At 34.1% G+C, this 21728-nt stretch overlaps 1 long non-coding RNA gene across 1 annotated transcript in view; it reads right to left on the bottom strand.

Annotated features, from left to right (window-relative positions):
• Positions 1-21728, bottom strand: part of LOC106508831 (uncharacterized) — a 1163285-nt gene that overhangs the window by 1089958 nt on the left and 51599 nt on the right. The window lies entirely within an intron of this gene.

The following is a 21728-nucleotide window of genomic DNA, read 5'->3' as shown; positions in this document are numbered from 1 at the left end:
TCCACAGTGTTGTCAAAATTAACTCAATTTTAATTATGTTACTTCCTTGAATAATACCTACTGCCAAGTAAAGCTCTATATTTGGCTTATAAAGCCTTCAATGACTGTTCTCAGACTTTATATACAGCTTAATCTCATGTTAAACCCTCCCTTACAAGCTGCACTGCTATCTTTTAAGTTGCCAAGAGGGACACATACTGTCTCCTGGCTTCATGCCTTCACAAATTCAATGTCACTTTTTTAGTGTGTCTATGTCTGATTGATCACACCACAGTAGGTTTTCTACTGCAAATTTCTTAACTATTTCTGTCATTTTCCATCTAGGCCTTATTTGTAATTGCTGATATAAAGTCTTTATTTCCCTTTAGAATTTAAGTCCATTAGTACATGCACCATGTTTACATTTTGTATGTTTCATTGATTGATCAATATATCTAAGTAAATCTATATGGGTGAATAAGTATTATTATAGTGAGTGCTACAAATAAAGGCAGTCTTTCCTAATTAACATTTTTCCGTATCAAAATAACTCAATATTTTTAGAGCCATGTTAGCAAGCTAGACAGCAGAGAGCCTGCAAACTCTACCTTGCTATCTACTAAAAAACAAAACAAACAAACAAAAAAAAACTTCAATATTATTCAGAATAACAATTAAAACTGTAAATGGCCTAATTTAGACTACTCTTAGTACAGATAAAAAGTATATTTAGGGAGTTCCCGTCATGGCGCAGTGGTTAACGAATCCGACTAGGAACCATGAGGTTGCGGGTTCGGTCAGTGGGTTAACGATCCCGCGTTGCCGTGAGCTGTGGTGTAGGTTGCAGATGCGGCTCGGATCCCACGTTGCTGTGGCTCTGGCGTAGGCCAATGGCTACAGCTTCGATTCGACCCCTAGCCTAGGATCCTCCATATGCCACGGGAGCTGCCCAAAGAAATAGCAAAAAGACAAAAAAAAAAAAAAAAAAAAAAAAAAAGTATATTTAGACTAGGCCAAGGAGAAAATTACTATATCATAAACCTGAATTTTAATGAAGAAACAGATGTGAGCTAGGAGTTAGACCAGAGAATGTTAAATAGAATATCATAAGTAGATATGGACAGAGCTATTGGGAAACTAAAATTAAGACTGAAAAATACAAGTATACAAGACTAGTATTTGGGGGTTATTTTTTGATTGTACTGATAACTATGCACCATGACTCTGTCTGGCATTTGACCTTGTTCTGAAGGTCAAGATAGCGTGAGAACATTAAATCAGCCAGCCCTTACAGGAAGGCATACTCCAGCCATCTAAAAACACATACTTCCTCCATATTTTTGTAATTTATTTTAACAAATTTTCCAACCTTGGATTCTAATACTTTAATTTTGTTGTGTTACTTAGGTTTTTTTAATTATGTCAACTTTGCAAATAGACTGTAAGTTCCTTTAAAACAAAGATTTTCTCCCAAACAAGAAAATCTTCAACTTATAAAAGTAATAGGAGATTCACAAGCATATTGAGATGTCAATATTATAACTATTATATGTAATTTAATAATTGAAAAGTGCTCAGTACAAAAAATAAAAACAAGTCATTTCAAACAAAAATAATTTATTATTACCAGGTATAAAAATATTAGAGGGGCATTAAGAGAATTAATACCAGGTATTATATATTTATAAAATATTTATATATATAAAATTATTGGAAGGTCCTCAGAGGCTACCACTGGGCCAGTCAGTTGAAGTGACTCATCCCTTACAAGCTGAGATGTGCAGTTAGGAAGGTGATGTTGCCTCCACCTCTGTTGCCCCACAACCTAGTTATGACCAATCAAGAAGTGAACTGCACACCACACCAGAGCACAGCTGCTATCAATGCATGTATATATTCACAAATCAGATCTCACTGCTAACTTCAACCATGACAAAAGTTGCCTCTGATTCAATTTCACCTTCAAATCTCATGTGAGTGCGTTTTATTGATGGACCAATTTTGGACAGTAAATCTGCTGAAACATAATCTTAAAAAAACAGGCATTTTTAACTTTTCAAAATCTTGAATTGGAATAGGATGGAACTGAAATTGAGCAAGCCAGTCCACAATACTCCTTTTCTCTCTCCCTCTCCCTTTACTCTCTTTCTCTCTTTCTCTCCTCCCTCACCCAGTAATGGGTTGATAATGTCGATAATGTTTTCTCACCCAATAGGATTTACTTTCCTTGAAAAAGGAAACTGAGGTCAAAAGAGTCAGAAGTCAAGGAACAGACTGGATGAAAATATTTACAAAGGGCATATAATAAAGAACCATTATCCAAAATGTATAAAAAAGTCTTAAAATTCAACAATAAGAAAATGAATAAACTAGATTTTTAAATGGGCAAGAGATCCAAATACCTCACCAAAGATAGTACACATACATCAAATAAGCATATTATGCAAATAAAATTACAAGTGTTCAAAATCATATATCACCAGGGAACTGCAGATTAGGACAATAAAATACTGCTACACCCAGAACAGAATACCTGAAATCCAGAATACTGACAACAATAAATACTGACAAGAACATGGAGCAACAGGAACACTGATTCATTGTTCATGGGAACATAAAATTGTAAATCACTTTTGAAGACAGTGTTACTTCCTTACAATACTAAAATACTCTTACTATATGATTGTGTGTTTCAATATATCAAAAGGAGATGAAAAATTATGTTCACACAAAAAAACCTGCACAAGATGTTCACAGAAGCTTTATTCATAATTGCCAAAATTTAGAAGCAATCAAGATGTTCTTCAATAGATAAATATTGTGATAACAGATAATATTGTGATCCATCAAAACAATGGAATGTTATTTAGCACTAAAGAGAAATGAGCTAGCAAGCCATGAAGAGACATGGAGGAAACTTATATGCACATTACTAAGGTAAAGAAGCCAATCCAAGAAGGCTACTTAGTATATGATGGCAACTATATGACATTTTGGAAAAGGCAACACTATGAAAACAGGAAGAAGGTCAGAGTTTGTCAGAAGTTGGCAGATAGGGATAAATAGGAGGAACACAGGCTTTGAGAGCAATGAAAATGTTATGTTTGCTATTACAATGGTGGATACATGTCTTTATACTTTTGCCAAAGCCATAGAATGTAAACTATGGACCCTGGATGATGACAAGTCAATGTAGTTTCATTAATTGCAAAGGTAAACATTCTAGTATGATATGCTGATGGTGGGGGTAAGCTGTGGGTGGTGGGGACAGTATATTATGAGAATTCTCTGCACTTCCCCTATTTTGCTGTGAATCTAAAACTACTCTTTTAGAAAAAAGTAAAAAAAAATGGTTGACAGTAAAAAGAATACTAAATATGAGTCTGATGATTAAATAACTATAGTAATTAACCTTCAGGATGGCAATTAAAGATAGTAGAATTAGTAAATTTTCATTAAATTTAATTGTATTGAGCAAAGAGGATTATTTAATTGACACTTAAATATAGATTGGGAAGAGTATTAAACTCAAATATCATCTAACCTGTATTTTTTTAGGGACTTTACTAGTGGTCTATTCAAAATCATGCCAATACCAATTAACCTTACCATTGATTGCTCCGTCAATGTAATGGTTGTGAGCTTAGGAATGAACACCAATTTCTAGGATATAGGAGTTCTCGTAGTGGCTCAGTGGCTAATGAAACCAACTAGGAACCATAAGGTTGCGGGTTCGATCTCTGACCTTGCTCAGTGGGTTAAGGATCCGGAGTTGCCATGAGCTGTTGTGTAGGTCACAGACACGGCTCCGGTACTGCATTGCTGTGGCTGTGGTGTAGGCTGGCAGCTACAGCTCCAATTAGACCCCTAGCCTGGGAACCTCCATATGCCGCAGGTGAGGCCCTAGAAAAGACAAAAAGACAAAAAATAATAATAAATTTAAAAATTTTTTTAAATTTCTAAGTAATGAGTTTATATAATTACAAATTATTTTTCAATATCACTTATTAGAAAATAGAATAATGTATAATTAAATATAGGGATGCCATTAGGTTTTCAAGATTTGTAATTTGGTGACCTTGATATTTACATGAAGAGGTATATAACTGTGTTGAAGAATTAGAGAGAACAGCTTTGGTAGAACACAATAATATATATTTTTTGGCACATGGTTTAGTTTTTCATCTGTGCTTCTCATTTGCCTTGCTGCAATAAGGAGGTTTTAAGTGGATGTTTCCTTTTTTCACATTTAAAGCAACTCAGTTATTGAAAAATATTCTGTGTGAAACAACTGACTTTATCAAAAGCTAAATAAAATTTACAAATGGTTTTTATAAAGATTAAAGTGATTAAGGTAAAGAAAAAGTAAAAATAAAATTTTGCTATAGAGGGGTTAAAAGTGCAATGCTCACACAGAGATTAAAGAAACTGGTGCTCCCTCTAATCTGCTAATGTGATCCTCAATTCATGACCGATATGCTTGTTTGCATTTGACAATATGCCTAACACAATATTGACATGACATGTAGATATCTGTATTGGTTTAAGGTCCAGTAGCAGATATGCACAACTAAACATCTGTAACGAGTAATGTAACAGTGTAAATCCTCCATTTTGAGATAGTGTCCATTCGAGATCATCTCTCATGCTGTACAAATTGCTTCTGTTTGTGTAATTTCAATGTCCATCATCACTGGAATTAGCTTCACCAGATCAATTTCTTATATCCTACTTGATCTAACTGGAGGATTACCTACTCATTCAAAGACTTTAATTAAAATTCGAGAAAGCATCTTCTGATATTGTTTTCTTCCCTGCTTCCAGCCGTCTTTTCGGTGTACAGGCTTCCTTGTTACAAAAATACATCATGAGCTGAAAACAGCATAAGGGAATCAATACAGCACCTAAATGGATCAGAAAGTTAATGTTTCTTCATTGATTTAAGGATTGTCTCCTGCCATTTCTTGTTAGCTATTTTTATGATAGACCATGTCATGATAGAAGCCTAAAATACCAGACAGTGATTATTTTTACCAAAAACTTGATGAGAAATTAAGCAACTGGGAATGACTACTTTTTTAAAAAGTAGTTCAGTTGAATTCAGAGGAATCTCCAAATTGCCAGTATTAAGTAAGAAATACCACAGAAACGTATTTCAGAAAAGATAAGAACATTATGGTCTGAGAGGCATAAAGTGCTGCTCTAAAATGTTCCACAAAACAGGCATCATTCAAGTGGTGAATTAATAGCTATAAATAAAATGGTTTTTCCCCCAAATTTTTCTTAACTCCTATGTGCACAGTGCCACCAACAGGAAAGATATGAACTATCAAATAATAATGCATTTAAGATTCAAAGGAAAAACACAGTCTTTCAATAATCTTGAAGCATACAGTAACAATTACCTTCTGCTATGGCATGTCTTCAAGCCATCCTAAGTTTGACTCCTGACATTAGAGTTTAAGTAACTTTCTTCTGATTTTTCCCTAATCTGGAGCAATAATCTTCATCGGGGTAACTTGTGGTGATATTCAAATGTTTTCAACATGACCCATAGTAAGATATTTAGTTTTATTACTAACTCAGTAATAAAACCCAGATCATGTACACACACATCTACATACAAACTGAAATAAAATTCCAAAAAACATTTACTTATTAAGTGTGATATAATTTGATATTTCATTTTTCTATCATATTGTTTTTCATATTTTTCTGCATTCACATGGAATTAACTCCATCGCCATTGCATTCTCATATAGTAAGCTCCATGAGGGTCTTGTTTACCTGTATATGGCTACCCCATAGTCAGTGTCAAACCCATAAGCTTAATTAAAATGCACTGAAAAAAATGCATGAGTCTTCCAAACTTCTCCGGCAGGGTATCAAAGTTTTGCCCATAGAAATATTTCTTCAAATTTTGAAATACTTTGAGAAAATAATTTAAATTTTTAAGCAATAAGTGAAAAAAGTAAAGGTACTGGCATTGGTAAGTAAGTAAGGCTCTTTGGAAATAGAACCCATTTAGAGATCTCAAAAAAAGAGTGGGAAAAGAAGCCAAAACCTTGGAAAGACATAAGATCTACTAGCAAATAACACATTCACCAATCTGTTCTTTTTCCTTTTGTTGGGTGGTTCTTTCAGTCTTTATGTTTGCTGTAGACTTCCCCAGGGCACTCTGTAAATTACAGCATGAAAAAGACTTTGATGCTTCCGATGTCTTTCATCCTAAAAATCCACTGATAATAGCTCACAGAATATAACCTTGAGGAAAATGGTTCTCCTACTGTGTAATTCAATCAAGTCTAGCCCCCAATACCAGATTTTACTTATATTTTAGCTAAACCTTTTATGACCTTAACATTTTAATAGTATTTCCATTCATATTTATTTTTTTGTGTGTCTTTTTTTTTTTTTTTTTTAAGGGCCTCACTGGCGGCACATGGAGTTTCCCAGGCTAGGGGTCGAATCAGAGCTGTAGCTACCAGCCTATGCCACAGCCACAGAAATGCCAGATCCAAGCCATATCTGCAACCTACACCACAGCTCATAGCAACACCAGATCCTTAACCCACTGAGTAAGGCAGGATGGAACCTGTGTCCTCATGGATACTTGGGCTCGTTTAGCAATGAGCCATGACAGGAACTCCCATTCATAGATATTTAATACTAAATTCTAATTGTTGCATATGTGTATATGAAAGTATATACATGTACGTATATAGATGATTATATGTATTTTCAACAAGAAAAGCATCATGTATCTTTAAAGAGTTAAATATATATTTATATATTTAATAGGTGAAATACTTTTTAAAATTTCTATAAACTATTTTTCTTTCACATTACATTACATTTTCAAGCAAGTTATTAAGTGATATTGCTAAAATGTTTAAATGCAATATAATTGATGCAGGAAATAAATATCATGCATTATTCAATGTTAGGCCTCTAAAATGCTATCACAAAGGACAAGTTACAGTTACTTACCACAAGGGGGCACAGATACTTTCCCTAAGGGAGGGAAAAAAGCAGGAAATATAGCAAGCAACATTTTGAAAGGAAAATTTATGAAAATTTCATAGTTTAAAGATCTCTCTCTGTCTTCCTCTCCCTCTCCCCCTGCCCCTTCTCTCAGAGACCCTCTCTTTCTCTAAACTAAGAATTAAAAAATGAAGTTTTCTGAGAACTGCTAAGATCTCTGCTACATCACACAGGCTACCTATACTATGTTGCAGAGAAATCCAACTGACTTTTCCTTAGGTTCTTGGGGAGCATTTTTAATGCCAATGCAAATACATTCCTATGTGATTTTATAGATTCAGACACATTTTTATAAACACAAATAAAGGTAAAGGTCTTTCAGAAGTGAGACAGGTATAATGAGTAGGGATAATAAGGCGTCTTGTACTTCTGCCTACTCTTTTTTTCCTGTTCTTTGTCCTTTTCTTCTTCTTCTCTTTCTTTTTGCTATTCTTTTCTCCTCCTCCTCTCATTTCCTTTTCTTTTCATCTCCTGATTTATATAAAAATACTTTTTTACGGTATAATATGACATTCAGAGGCCCAGGAATCAGGTATACTTCAGTTCAAATTTCAGTTTTCTGAATTACTTAAAGTTTATAAGCACTAGTTTTCTTTCTACAAATTTTGGAAACACAACCTGCAAAATGGTGAGAACCTTAGGTAATATATGTAAAACTTCCACCACAGTAACTGTAAAATATGAATTCCTCAATAAATAGCAAATATTTCTATTATTATACTGTTTTAATAATTTTATGAATATGAAATTAATGAAATAAATTGCTTAACTTTTGTTATCCAAGCTTTCTTAAAATTCAGAAGCATAATCTCCTTTGCACAACTATTTTATTTATGTATGACCCTATACATCTTTCAGTATAAGACTAAAAAATTATAAGTATTTACTGCTGATAGGTAACCATAGTTAAGTATGAATGAGCTCCAGGAGTTCTCGTCGTGGCTCAGTGGTTAACAAATCCGACTAAGAACAATGGGGTTGCAGTTCGATCCCTGGCCTCACTCAGTGGGTTGGGGATTTGGCGTTGAATGGGCTGTGGGGTGGGTCACAGACGCAGCTCGCATCCTGTGTTACTGTGGGTCTGGCATAGGCTGGCGGCTACCGCTCCAATTAGACCCCTAGCCTGGGAACCTCTATATGCCATGGGTACAGCCCTAGAAAAATACAAAAAAAAAAAAAAAGTATGAATGAGCTCCAGTAGACAGAATTACTACATATTTGAAGATTTCAAAAAGAAAATATATATATATTTCTTAGTTGAAAGTAAGAAACATAAAAAAATTAAGAAAGATAATTGATTTTACAAAGTAAGGCACCAAGCATTGAAGGAAAATCCAAATACCATATACAGGACTAGGAAACATTCTGCAGGATACTGCAGTGGTGGAAACATGATATTATGAATTTGTCAAAACTCAAACACAAAGAGTGGACCATGGACTTTAGTTAATAATAACAACCATTGATACTGATTGATCATTGTAACACAAGTACCACACTAAAGCAAGATGTTACCTATAGGGGAAATTGGGCTGAAACAAGAAGGGAGTATACAGGAATTCTGTGTACTTTCTGCTCAATTTTTCTATAAATCTAAAGCTGCTCTAAAAATAAGCCTATTAGTTTTTTTTTTCCGAAAGTCATTACATACTCCAGCCAAAAGAGAAGATGTCTAGTATCTTTATTTAAGATGCACATTTATTTAGTCATGCAAAATATTAAGGTAAATTTTAGACTGTGAGATTTAAATTACAATTATAATTATTTGGTATTTAACATCTTTCCATACTTTTCCACCATGAATGTACATGTAAGCATGAATGTGAATTGAGAAAATTTAAAATTTTTCTTCAGCCTAATGTTTAAATTATTACTTGTCATAAAATAGTAATCCTAGTATTGACCTATTTATTGAGTATTGTCTCTGCTCCAGACATAATGCCAAGTACTTTACAAGCATCATAAAAAGGCTTTTTATAATTTCTAAGGAAGAAAAGTCTATTCTGAGTGATATTTATGTCCTATTATAACTTGGAGAACCATGAAAACAGGATGCAGTTAATTATTTTAACTTCATTAAAAATAAGTGATTTAATAACATTTCTCATCCTGGACTCTGTGTGTGTCAATGTGTGTTTACACAGATAACGATTAAGATATAGCTGCATCATATATCCATTCCATTAGACATTTTTATAATATCCACTAGACGTATTTTATTACACACTAATAAATCAGAATCTCAGCTCAATAATTTCTAATAAATTACTTGTACTGTCATTATTTGTGAAACTATAATAAACACATATAGTGAAAATATTCAATACATTCTTATTTGATTTTACATCTCTTTGTTATAGAGCATACTTATTGTGTGAATACTAAATTGCAAACACTAGGGAACTTGTGAAACTATACCATGGAATATCAGTCTAGGAAATAACAATATGTCAAAAATTAGTGCTTATGTGAGAAATACTTTATTTGAAAGAACACAAATACGCCACCTTAAGTTTAGATCTTTAAAATATTCAGAAAAAATCAGAAAGTTACATATGTCAAGACCAACCCCTGGCTTAATTCAAACCTAACACTGGGCATCTAAAGAAAATAACTAGAGAAGTCAAGTGGTATGTCAAAGATTCAGCCAGCCATAAATGATCCACCAAAACATAATCAGATGGCATTCCCCCTCTATGGCAAAAGGAGAAGTATAAAATAATTGGTTCTGGGAGTTCCCATCATGGCGCAGTAGAAACGAATACAACTAGGAACCATGAGGTTGTGGGTTCAATCCCTGGTCTTGCTCAGTGGGTTAAGGATCCGGCATTGCCATGAGCTGTGGTGTAGGTCGCAGACATGGCTCGGATCTGGCATTGCTGCGGCTCTGGCGTAGGCTGGCAGCTTTAGCTCCAATTAGACCCCTAGCCTGGGAACCTCCATATGTCATGGAGGCGGCCCTAAAAAGACAAAAGAAAAAAAAAAAATGGTTCTGATTAGAAACAAACAATAGTAAAAAAAAAAAATCAAAAATTATTCTCTCTTGTTTTTGCTTTTTCTCACGTCTTGTATCTCGCTTTTCTAATTTGCATTTAGGATTACAGTCACATTTCAAAAAATAAAACCAAAACTGTTAGATGGTTTATAATAAGTTGCTATTGTATACAGGTATTAAGCTCTATTCTTTATCTTTCCATGATTATTCAGTTTATCTACTCCATATCACTAAAAAATAGATATATCAATTCAATTCTTTTTCAGGATGCCCTACTCTCTGGTATTGTCTTTGTCTCATATGACCTGATGGGACCTTACATAACCTTATATCCTTGAGTCAAATGTCTCAGTCAATTCGAAAAATGATGTACAGAACCTCACTTTAAAAAGTAATGATTTGTCTAAGAGAGGGAAACCACTGAATAACTCAAAATATCAAAATAAAATCTGCATCATTTTTCACAATCATTTTTGTCTATAGTTAGTTCTTTATATCACACAATTTTAAACCAAATAAGTAGTTTATATCACAGAGTTTGGTATAATTAGTCTTCCTGACATTTTCTAAAGTTTTAAAACCTGTAGCAAGTGAAATTGCTACTCCAAAAGACCTTACAACTTTTAGCAAAACAAATTGGGAAAAAAAACCTCTAAATTCTGGGAAAATAGAGGATTATCTGTTAAAATGTTCCCTTCACGGTGTAGCAGAAACGAATCCAACTAGAATCCATGAGGATGTGGATTCCATCCCTGGCCTTGTTCAGTGAGTCACGGATCTCATGTTGCCATGAGCTGTGGTATGGGTCACAGACACGGCCTTGGATCTGCCGTTGCTTGTGGCTGTGGTGTAGGCTGGCAGCTGAAGCTCCAATTTGACCCCTAGCCTGGGAACTTCCATATGCTGTGGGTGTGGCCCTAAAAAAGCAGAATAGAATAGAATAGAATAGAATAGAATAGAATAGAATAGAATAGAATAGAATAGAATAGAATAGAATAGAAACCAAAGCAAAGCAAAGCAAACCAAACCAAACCAAACCAGACCAGACCAAAGAAGCAAACTAAAGTTTAAAAAAGCTGCATAAGATATATCTTTTTTTTTAATTTAAAAAACTTTTAGAAAGAGACCCAAGGCCAAGCAATAAAAGCAGAGATGAGAATAAGCTGAATAAATGTACAAAGTTTATCTCAATGAAATAAAGAAACTTCACTTTATGATTTCATTAGAAAATATGCATGGAGTAAGGGAAGAGAAATGCTGGTAAATCTTTCTTCGAGATTAAATATATATACGTTTTTGTTGTGTTTAGTTCCTTCTGGATTGAAAAGGTAAATACTATTTATTTTCCTAGTGTTCCACAGAACCAAGATATTATAGGAATATATAATTGCCACATGTTAGATTATGAAACCTTTTCTCTATTCAATCTTATTTGAATTCAAAACTGCTTTAGAAGAAAACAGAGCTACATTGAGACATGGAAGTGTATATATTCATGTTTTCTAAAAACTTAATATATTTCCAGTTCATAGACTCCATTTATTTGAGTTTCACTTCAATAATTATTTCCAATATTGTTTACATACTCAATTTGAACTTTTTTGCTGCCTTTATGGTTAATTTTAAGTAATTTCAAATTTCATTAACTTCACTTAACTATTAGAAATTAAAATATACTGTGTATCATAAGGGTGGTGAAATACTCTTGAATTAAAAATAAAATTCCTTTTAGTGTTAATACATAAAACAAGCAAATAAAAAAGTTGATGAATAACTCCAATTAAAAGAAGCTAAATTAAATGATCTTTCTTTCATTTCCAATGTATACTGTTTAAATTTCACACAAGTAAAGCTACCTAGAATATCAAGAGAGAACAAGGTATGATTAAAGATGAAAAAAGTCAGCTGGAAGTTGAAGGCCGCATACTACAAACATGTGCTTGGATATCTTTCTGCCTAGATGTATTTGTAAACCTAATGCTTAGCAGCAGGGCTTACATGGTGCTCAAAAAATATTGCCCAACACAAGTTGCTAAATTAACTTTTACTTTTGTGAGAAAGATAACCAAATTTGTAAATGTGAATAACAATTTGTCATATTGATAGTAATAGATCTGCTGCACATAGGAAATAGGATTACTTATTAAACTTTCTTCTCTTTTTTTTCTAAGTTCCTCAGCCAAGGACTGAATCTGAGCCGCAGCTGAGACCCAAGCCACAGCTATGGTAACCTGGATTCTTAACCCATTGCATTGGGCTGGGTTCAAAACCGCACACCAGCAGCAATTCAGAGACAACACCATATCCTTAACCCTCAGCAGAACAGCTGAAACAATTAATTTACAGAAAGCATTTCCATTAGTTTAAGTGTTCATGGGATGAAATTTTCTCAAATTAAAAAAAAAAAGAGCCTCATCAAGATTGTCCATCTCTAGAATTCTATAATGATTTTAAATACAGTACAAGATAAACTCTTTTTTTTTGTTGTTTTTTTTTAAGGGCCACACCATGGCATACAGAAGTTCCCAGGCTAGGGGTCAAATCAGAGCTACAGCTGCCAGCCTACACAACAGACACAGCAATGCCAGATCAGAGCTGCAACTGTGACCTATACCACAGCTCATGGCAAAGCTGGATCCTTAACCCTCTGAGCGAGGCCAGGGATCAAACCTGAGTCCTCATGGATACTAATCCAGATTCGTTTCTGCTGAACCATGGCGGTAACTCCCAAGATAAACTTTTAACAGTGTCATTTACTATGCTCTCCATAAGAAATTTTATCACATATTTCAGATTCCAATGTAGTTAATAACTCTTTTAGGGTATGTCACCTACATGTATACAAAACCTCTGAGACTAGACTTCAAAAGAAAATCTTCAGCTGGCTTCCCAAAATGCAAAGCAATAAAACCTTGTTTCCTATAAAATAACAGAAAATTAGTTATATTTACCAAAAAAAATATAACTCATATCATTGTCATTTGGTAACACTGGTGTTGAAGGTTAGTTTTTTCCCTTATACATTTTACATGCACAGGTTTGCAAATAAGAGGATTTAATTAAAGATTCAAGATATGAAAAATCTGAAAAACCAATTTCCCAGCTGAATGTGAGAGAAATGGATATGATATTTAAATGACTTCATTGAAGTATAATTTCCAGGCCATAAAAGGGACTTACTGTAAGTAAACAACTCAATTTTAATACGTTAATAGAGTTAGGTAACCATTATCAACATCAAGTTATAAAATATTTCTATCATTCTCCAAAACTTTTTCATGCCCATCTAAAGTGAATCCCTGTGCCTACTTCTAGCCCCAGGCAACTACTGATTTTCTGTCTGTCTCTATAAATATATTTTTTTCTGGAAATTTCACACAAGTTGAATCATACAATATGAATCTTTTGTGTCTAGCTCTGTCACTCAGCAAAGTATTTCTGAGAATGATCTATGTTATAGCACGATTTAGTACTTTGTTCCTGTTCATTACTGAAAAGCTCTCTACTACATGGATAAGTCATATTGTATGGATGAACATGTGGATTGTTGCCAGGTTTTGGCTTTTAATAATAATACTTTTATAAACATCTACAACCACTATTTGCGGAGACATATTTTTCATTTTTCTTGGTTAGATGCCTGGGAGTGGTTAGCTAGATCATATGATAAGCTTAACTTTTTAAGAAACTGTAAAAGTATTTTCCAAAGTAGTTGTATTATTTTATACATAACTAGTAGCAACATATGAGGGTTCCAAACTCACCACTTCATCACAATCACTTTTTATTGTCTTTTTTTGTATTTTTATTATAGTGTATTTACAATGGTGAGCCATTTTCTGTTATATAGCAAAGCCATATATATATACACATTCTTTTTCTTATATTATCTTCCATCATGGTCTACCCCAAGATATTGGATATACTTCCCTATGCTGTACAATAGGACCTCACTCATTATCCATTCCAAATGTAATAGTTTGCATCTACCCACCCCAAATTCTCATTCTATCCCACTCCCTTCTTGCTCCCCCTTGGCAACTACAAGTCTGTTCTCTATGTCTGGGAGTCTGTTTCTATTTTGTTGACAGGTTCATTTGTGCAATATTTTAGATTCCATATATAAATAAATGTTATCATATGGGTATGTGTTTCTCTTTCTTTTTTCTTTTTTTTTTTTTTTTTTTTTTTTTGTGGTGTGTGTGTGTGTGCGTGTGTTAGGGCCAAACCTGAGGTATATGGAAGTCCCAGGCTAGGGGTTGAATTGGAGCTTCAGCTGCCAGCCTATACCACAGCCACAGCAACGGAGGATCCAAGCATATCTGTGACCTACATAACAGCTCACTGAGCAACAACTAGATCCTTAACCCATTGAGTGAGGCAAGGGATAGAACCTGCATCCTCATAGATTCTAGTCAGGTTTGTTACCACTGAGCCACCAAGGGAACTCCACCCTTGTTTCTCTTTCTGACTTACTTCAGTTAGTATGAGAATCTCTAGCTGTATCCATGATGCTACAAATGGCATTTATTTTGTTCTTGTTTATGGCTGAATAGTATTCCATTGCATATAGGTAACACATCTTCTTAATTCCATCTGTCAATAGACATTTAAATTGTTTCTATGTCTTAGTTATTGAGAATAGTGCTGCAATGAACATAGGGGTGCATGTATCTCTTTGAATTATAGTTTTGTCTGGATATATGCCCAGGAATGGGATTGCTGGATCATACAGTAGTTCCATATTTAGTTTCCTGAGTAACCCCCATACTGTTTTCTATAGTGGTTGTACCAATTTACATTCCCACCAACAGTGTAGGAGGGTTCCCTTTTCTTTCTTTCTTTTTTTTTTGTCTTTTCTAGGGCCACACCCACGGCATATGGAGGTTCCCAGGCTAGGGGTCAAATCAGAGCTGTAGCCGCTGGCCTACACCACAGCCACAGCATTGCAGGATCCGAGCTACGTCTGCAACCTACACCACAGCTACTGGCAACACCAGATCCTTAACCCACTGATCAAGGCCAGGGATCAAACCCGCAACCTCATGGTTCCTAGTTGGATCTGTTAACCACTATGCCATGACGGGAACTCCTTTTTGTTTTTTGTTTTTTTTTGGTCTTTGTTTGTTTGTTTTGTTTTGTTTTGTTTTGGGGGGGGGGTCCCTTTCCTCCACACCTTCCCCAGCATTTGTTACTTGCAGACTTAATAATGATGACAGTTCTGAATGGTATGAGCCAGTATTTCACTGTAGTTTTGATTTGCACTTATCTAATAACTAGTGATGTTGAGCATTTTCATGTGCCTACTGGCCATCCATATGTCTTCTTTGGAGAAATGTCTATTTAGGTCTTCTTCCCATGTTTTGTTTGAGTTGTTTGTGTTTTTTTGATGAGTTGTATGAGTCATTAGTATATTTGGGAGAGTAGGCCCTTGTTTCTCTCATCATTTGCAATACTGTCTCCCATTCCATAGACTGTCTTCTCATTTTTTTTTAATGGTTTCCTCTGCTGTGAAAAAGCTTGTAAGTTTGATTAGGTCCCATTGAGTTTTTTTTATTTTTATTTCTATTGCCTTGGGAGACCGACCTAAGAAAATATTTGTACAGTTTATGTCAGAGAAGGTTTTGCCTATCCTCTCTTCTAGGAGTTTGATGGTGTCATGTCTCATGTTTGAGTCTTTAAGCCATTTTGAGTTTATTTTTGTGCATGGTGTGAGGGTGTGCTCTAGTTTCAGTGATTTACATGCAGCTGTCCAGTTTTCCCAGCACCACTTGCTGAAGAAATGTCTCTTTCCCATTTTATATCATTGCCTCCTTTGTTAAATATTAATTGACTGTAGGTCCTGGTTTATTTCTGGGTTCTTTATTCTGTTCCACTTAGCTGTATGTCTGTTTTTGTATCATACCATACTGCCTTGACTACTGTAGCGTTGTAATATTGTCTGAAGTCTGAGAGAGTTATGCCTTCTTCTTAGATTTTTTTTTTTTTTTGTCTTTCTTTAGGACTGATTTGGCAATTCTGGGTCTCTTATGGTTCCATATAAGTTTTCGGATTATTTGTTCTAGTTCTGTGAAAAATGCCATGGATAATTTGATAGACACTGCAATAAATCTGTAGACTTCTTTGGGGAATATGGCCATTATAACAGTATTAATTTTTCCAATCCAAATCATGGTATATCTTTCCACTTTTGAATCCTCTCTGATTACCTTGATTAATGTTTTATAGTCCTCAGCATATAAGTCTTTCACCTCCCTGGTCAGGTTTATTCCTAGGTATTTTTTTTTGGGGGGGTCAATTTTCAAAGGTATTGGGTTTTTTTATATTCCTTTTCTAATATTTGTTAGTATACAGAAATACAACCAATTTCTGAATGTTAATCTTGCATCCCACTACTTTTCTGAATACATTGAACAGATTGAGTTGTTTTTGTATGGAATCCTTAGGGTTTTCATATATGGTATCATGTCATCTACATAGAGTGACACTTTATTGATTTCCTCTCTGATCTTTAGGATTTCCTTCCTTCTTCTGACTTTAGGTTTTTCATTTGTCCTTTTTCTAATACTTTTAAGGTGGTAGGTTAGGTTGATATTTGAATTTTTCTTGTTTTTTAAGGAAGGCCTGTATCACTATGAACTTACCTCTAAGAACTGCTTTTGCATCAAATTCCATAGATTTTGTATATTTGTGTTTTGTTTGTCTCAAGGTTTTTTTTAATTACCTTTTAATTTCCTCATTGACCCATTGGTTTTTTAGCAGCATGTTGATTAGTCTGCAATTGCATTATTCAAAATCATCAAATCTCATGTAATATTGTTTTGCTGGTTATTATCTGAAGTACTATCTAAAATTAAATTACAAAATTTAATTTACTGACAAACACCATAGTCATTTGTAAGGAACCACATATTAATCAATGTCCATAACATTACATTTTACCTTAACAGTGATGGTGAAGTGCAAATTAAAAAAATAACAGTATTTCTTACCCATAGAATTGGCAAAACTTGGGATTTAAAGATACGTAGCAGAGATCCCATAGTGGCTCAGTGGTTTATGAATCCGAATAGGAACCATGAGGTTATAGGTTCAATCCCTGGCCTCGCTCAGTGAGTTAAGGATCTGGTGTTGCCACGAGCTGTGGTATAGGTCACAGACATGGCTTGGATTCCACATTGCTGTGGCTGTAGCATAGGCAGATGGCTACAGCTCCGATTCGACCCCTAGCCTGGGAACCTCCATATGCTGTGGGTGTGGCCCTAGAAAAGACAACAAAAAAAAAAAAAAAAAAAAAGATACATAGCACTGTTGAAGGTATAAGGAACAGTAATACTCATACCCTTTAGAGGAATATGAGGCTATAGAAAGACTTTGAGATTTCCTAATAATAATGAACATTGGCAGACTCTGAGATACATAAATTCCTTTTCTGGTTTAAATCACAGAGAAGCCCTTTAATGTGTATAAAAGAAGAAAAAAAATGTTGATTGGAGTCTAGAGCCTAACTTGAAATGTAAAAACAGAAACAAAACCTAAATTTCCATTGACAGCAGAATTGATAAATTATCTAATATTCATATATTTTGTACACTCCAGGTGAAGAAAAATAAAATAAAGCCACAAAAACTAATACAATCTGAATAAAATGAATGCTCCATGTGAATGTATACAGTGCAATTCTAAAACTTCAAAAACAGGAGTTCCTGTCATGGCTCAGTGGTTAACAAATTCAGCTAGGATCCATGAGGACATGGGTTTGATACCTGGCCTTGCTCAGTGGGTTAAGGATCTGGTATTGACATGAACTGTGGTGTAGGTCACAGACACGGCTTAGATTCTGTGTTGCTGTGGCTGTGGTGTAGCCCAGCAGCTGCAGCTCCAATTTGACCCCTAGCCTAGGAACCTCCATATGCCATGGGTGTGACCCTAAAAAGACAAAAGACAAAATAAATAAATAAATAAATGTGTTAAAAAAACAGTTAAAACTAAATATATGAAAAGGCAAGGGAACGAAAACTCAGGATAGATGATATCTTAAGTTATAGAAATGTCATATCCCTTTCTGCCTAATTCTTATGATTCCAATTTTAAATTTGCTATAGGTTTATAAACTATATTTATTTTAATCTTAATTCTGGGTTTACAAAAAACATCTTCAATTATCATGCTCTAACTTGAAAAATTATAATGCCACCCCATGTGATCAATCTATCCATATTTCTATATGGTATCATTTTTCTTCTTCCTGAAGAAATTCCTTTTACATTTAATATAGTTGCAGGTTTTATGGTAAAATTTTCCTCATTTTTTAGTTCTCTTGGAACATCTTCATTTCATCTTCAACTTTTTTCTTTATTTTTAAATTGAGGTATAATTGATTTATAGCATTATTTTCAGTTGTACAACATAATGATTTAATAGTTGAATACACTGCAAAATGATCACCACAATAAGTCAGTTGATATCCATGGCCTTAAATAACAAAGGGGATCAAAAGGTAAAATCTTCCAATTACAAAATAAAGTCATGGGATGTAATTTATAGCAGAGGGACTACAGTTAATAATACTGTACTTCATATTTGAAAATTGCTGGGAGAGTAAATCTTAAAAGTTCTTATCACAAGAGAAAATTGTGGCAACTATTTAAGAGAAACATCAGTCAAATCTAGTATGACATTCTAGAAAATACCTGGCCAGTACAGTACTCAAAACTGTCAAGATATGAAAAACAAGGAAAGACTGAGAAAAGGTCATAGACTTGAGGAAACAAAGGAGGCAGGATGATTAACTGCAATATTGTACCCTGGATTGGCTCCTAGAATAGAACCAAGACATTATTGGAAAACACTGGTAAAATCCAAATAAAGTTTGAAGCATACTTAATAATAATGTATCAATGTTGGTTTTCTAGTTTTGGCAAATGTACTAGGGTAATGTGAAATTATAATTAGTGAAAAGTGAAATTTGGTGAGAAGCACATGAGAATTCTGTACTATTTTGACAAATTTCCTGTAAACTGTTATTTTTTTCAAAAATGAAAAACTTACTACAACAGTAAGAAAATATTAACAGAGCCAAAATGAAGCCAAAGAGGGGAAGATATTTCTAATAGATATATGTAACAAACGATATGTATCCTAAATACATAAAAATTCTCAAAAATCAAAAAGCACAAAACCCTAGCAGAAATCAGGCAAAAGAATGAACATCAACTCCACTAAAATAGAATATTCAAATCTAAAATCATGGAGTTCCCGTCGTGGCGCAGTGGTTAACGAATCCGACTAGGAACCATGAGGTTCCGGGTTCGATCCCTGCCCTTGCTCAGTGGGTTAACGATCCGGCGTTGCCGTGAGCTGTGGTGTAGGTTGCAGACGCGGCTCGGATCCTGCGTTGCTGTGGCTCTGGTGTAGGCCGGTGGCTACAGCTCCGATTGGACCCCTAGCCTGGGAACCTCCATATGCCGCGGGAGTGGCCCAAGACCAAGAAATAGCAAAAAGACCAAAAAAAATAAAATAAAAATAAAAATAAATAAAATAAAATAAAATCTAATATATGAAAATATTTTGAAATCAATGAGTATCAGGTAACTACAAATTAAAAACACCAATGGGCCTTTGTATACACTCCAGAAAAACTGAATAACAACGTATTAATGAGAAATTGGTACTCTCCTATATGGCTACAGGAATTTAATTTAATATAAGCATTTAGAAAAGTGGCTGGCTGACATTGTAGTATTTTGGTGTTAATATCAAAGGGTAAAGTGAAAATATATTGCTATGAAAATTTCAAAAATATACTGGGGATCTGGGCAAAGACAATAAGGGACTGAGTAGATTTAGATGCTTTGGAAGGAAAAAGGTGTCAAATTTTATAAAACAAAGTAAGTGTAAAAGTCAACAGAACAATGGCCTAGAGTTTCTAGTTTTGTGTTCATTAATTTTTTCCTCCATCATTATTAATAAGCATGGGGCAGAAAAAAATTGAAGGAGGAAATATAATAAAATTGTAAGAATCTTATAAACAGAGTGCTAGCAAATGTTCTCTTTAAATACACTCAGATATGGAAAGTATTTCATAATATTCTGAAAACAGTATTTCTATGTGACTTTTAAATATGCCCAATAATAATTCATTGATTTGTCTCTTAGGCAAGGAAAGAATAAAATCAATTATTAGAAAACTGCATTTTTTTCTTAAATATTTCATTAATATAGCATATACTGAGGAAATTATAAAAGTATAATGTATAGCTTGATAAATTTTCAATAAGTGAACACATAAAACCAGCACACAAGACAATAACAGGACATTACTACATTCTTTCCCGCAATGATAAACACCAGTCTGCATTCTAACCCCATAAGTTACTTTTGCCTAATTACGAGTATTATGTGAATGAAATCATAACAAACATTCTTTTGTGTCTGGTTTATTTTGCTTAACATGGCTAAGACTTATCTATGTTGTTGCATGTAGTTATAGTTCATTTAAAATTCCTCATGGTAGTACACTGTATGGATATAATAAAATTTACATACTATTTTGGTGTTATGTGAAATACTGGGTTGTTCCAGGTTTTGCCTGCTACAAATAATGCTGCTAGTTTACGTAAATGTACTCATTTCTGTCAGTTTTGTATATAGAAGGGGAATTCCTAACTTGTAGATTACACATTTACTGTTTAGCTTATGTAGATACTAAATTTTCTAAAATGGTTCTACTGCTTTAAATTCCTGTAGCCATAAGGGGAAGTACCAATTTCTCACTAATACATTGTTATTCGGTTTTTCTGGGGTGTATACAAAGGTCCATAGGTGATTTTAATTTGCAGTTACCTGATACTCATTCATTTCAAAATATTTTCATATATTAGATTTTAGATTTGAGTATTCTTTTTTAATGGAGTGACTGTTCATTCTTTTGTCTGATCATTCTTTTGTCTGATTTCTACTAGGTTTTTGCCCTGTTGTCTTTATCCAGATCCCCCATACATTTTTGAAATTTTTATAGCAATATCTTTTCACTTTACCCTTTGATATTAACACCAAAATACCACAATATCAGCCACTTGTATAAGTCAATTATATTTTTGACAACAATTATGTCTTACATTTGTGATGGTGTCATGAACTCTCATAAAGTTCAGAATAAGTATACTTCCAAATACTGTATTCAGCATAAATACAGTAATCTTAAATACATAGACCCAAATAAATATATAGCTCTTCTGATGATTATATCATAAGCTATAGAAATAGCACACAAGGTTAGCATATTAAACTGCTCCAGTGTTTCCTCACAGTAGACAGTAACTTAAATAATTCAATATTCAAGTAGTTTTAAAACATCTGTTAAGCTTCCATTTGTGCCTGACAAGAGTTCTTGTACCCAACTATAATACAAAAGCCATAGCATTCTTTTTTTTTTCTGGACCAAGATTGTTAAGAAATGGTGGTAGCCTATTGACAGTTATAATTTTTATATTCATTTAAATTACAGTATCATAGAGCTCTAAAAAACATTATCTCTAATCTTCCATAAAACAAGAGTTGATAACAATGCTGAACAAATGCTGTTGGCATAAGGCCCTGACAGGGTAGTTTTGATTAATGCTGTGGCTTTCATAAGGTGCTGCTGAAGAAGACACAGTTCAATAAATTAGATGCACAAAGAAGCACAGCGAATGCCTGCTAGCAATGG

The sequence above is a fragment of the Sus scrofa genome, chromosome 1 (genome assembly GCF_054392235.1).
Source record: "Sus scrofa isolate SSC_HxYL_T2T_F1_AM1 chromosome 1, Sscrofa_HxYL_maternal_Yorkshire_Landrace_v2.0, whole genome shotgun sequence".
Classification (NCBI taxonomy): domain Eukaryota; kingdom Metazoa; phylum Chordata; class Mammalia; order Artiodactyla; family Suidae; genus Sus; species Sus scrofa.
The sequence above is the reverse complement of the archived record's forward strand: the minus strand, read 5'-3'. Positions and strand labels throughout refer to the sequence as shown.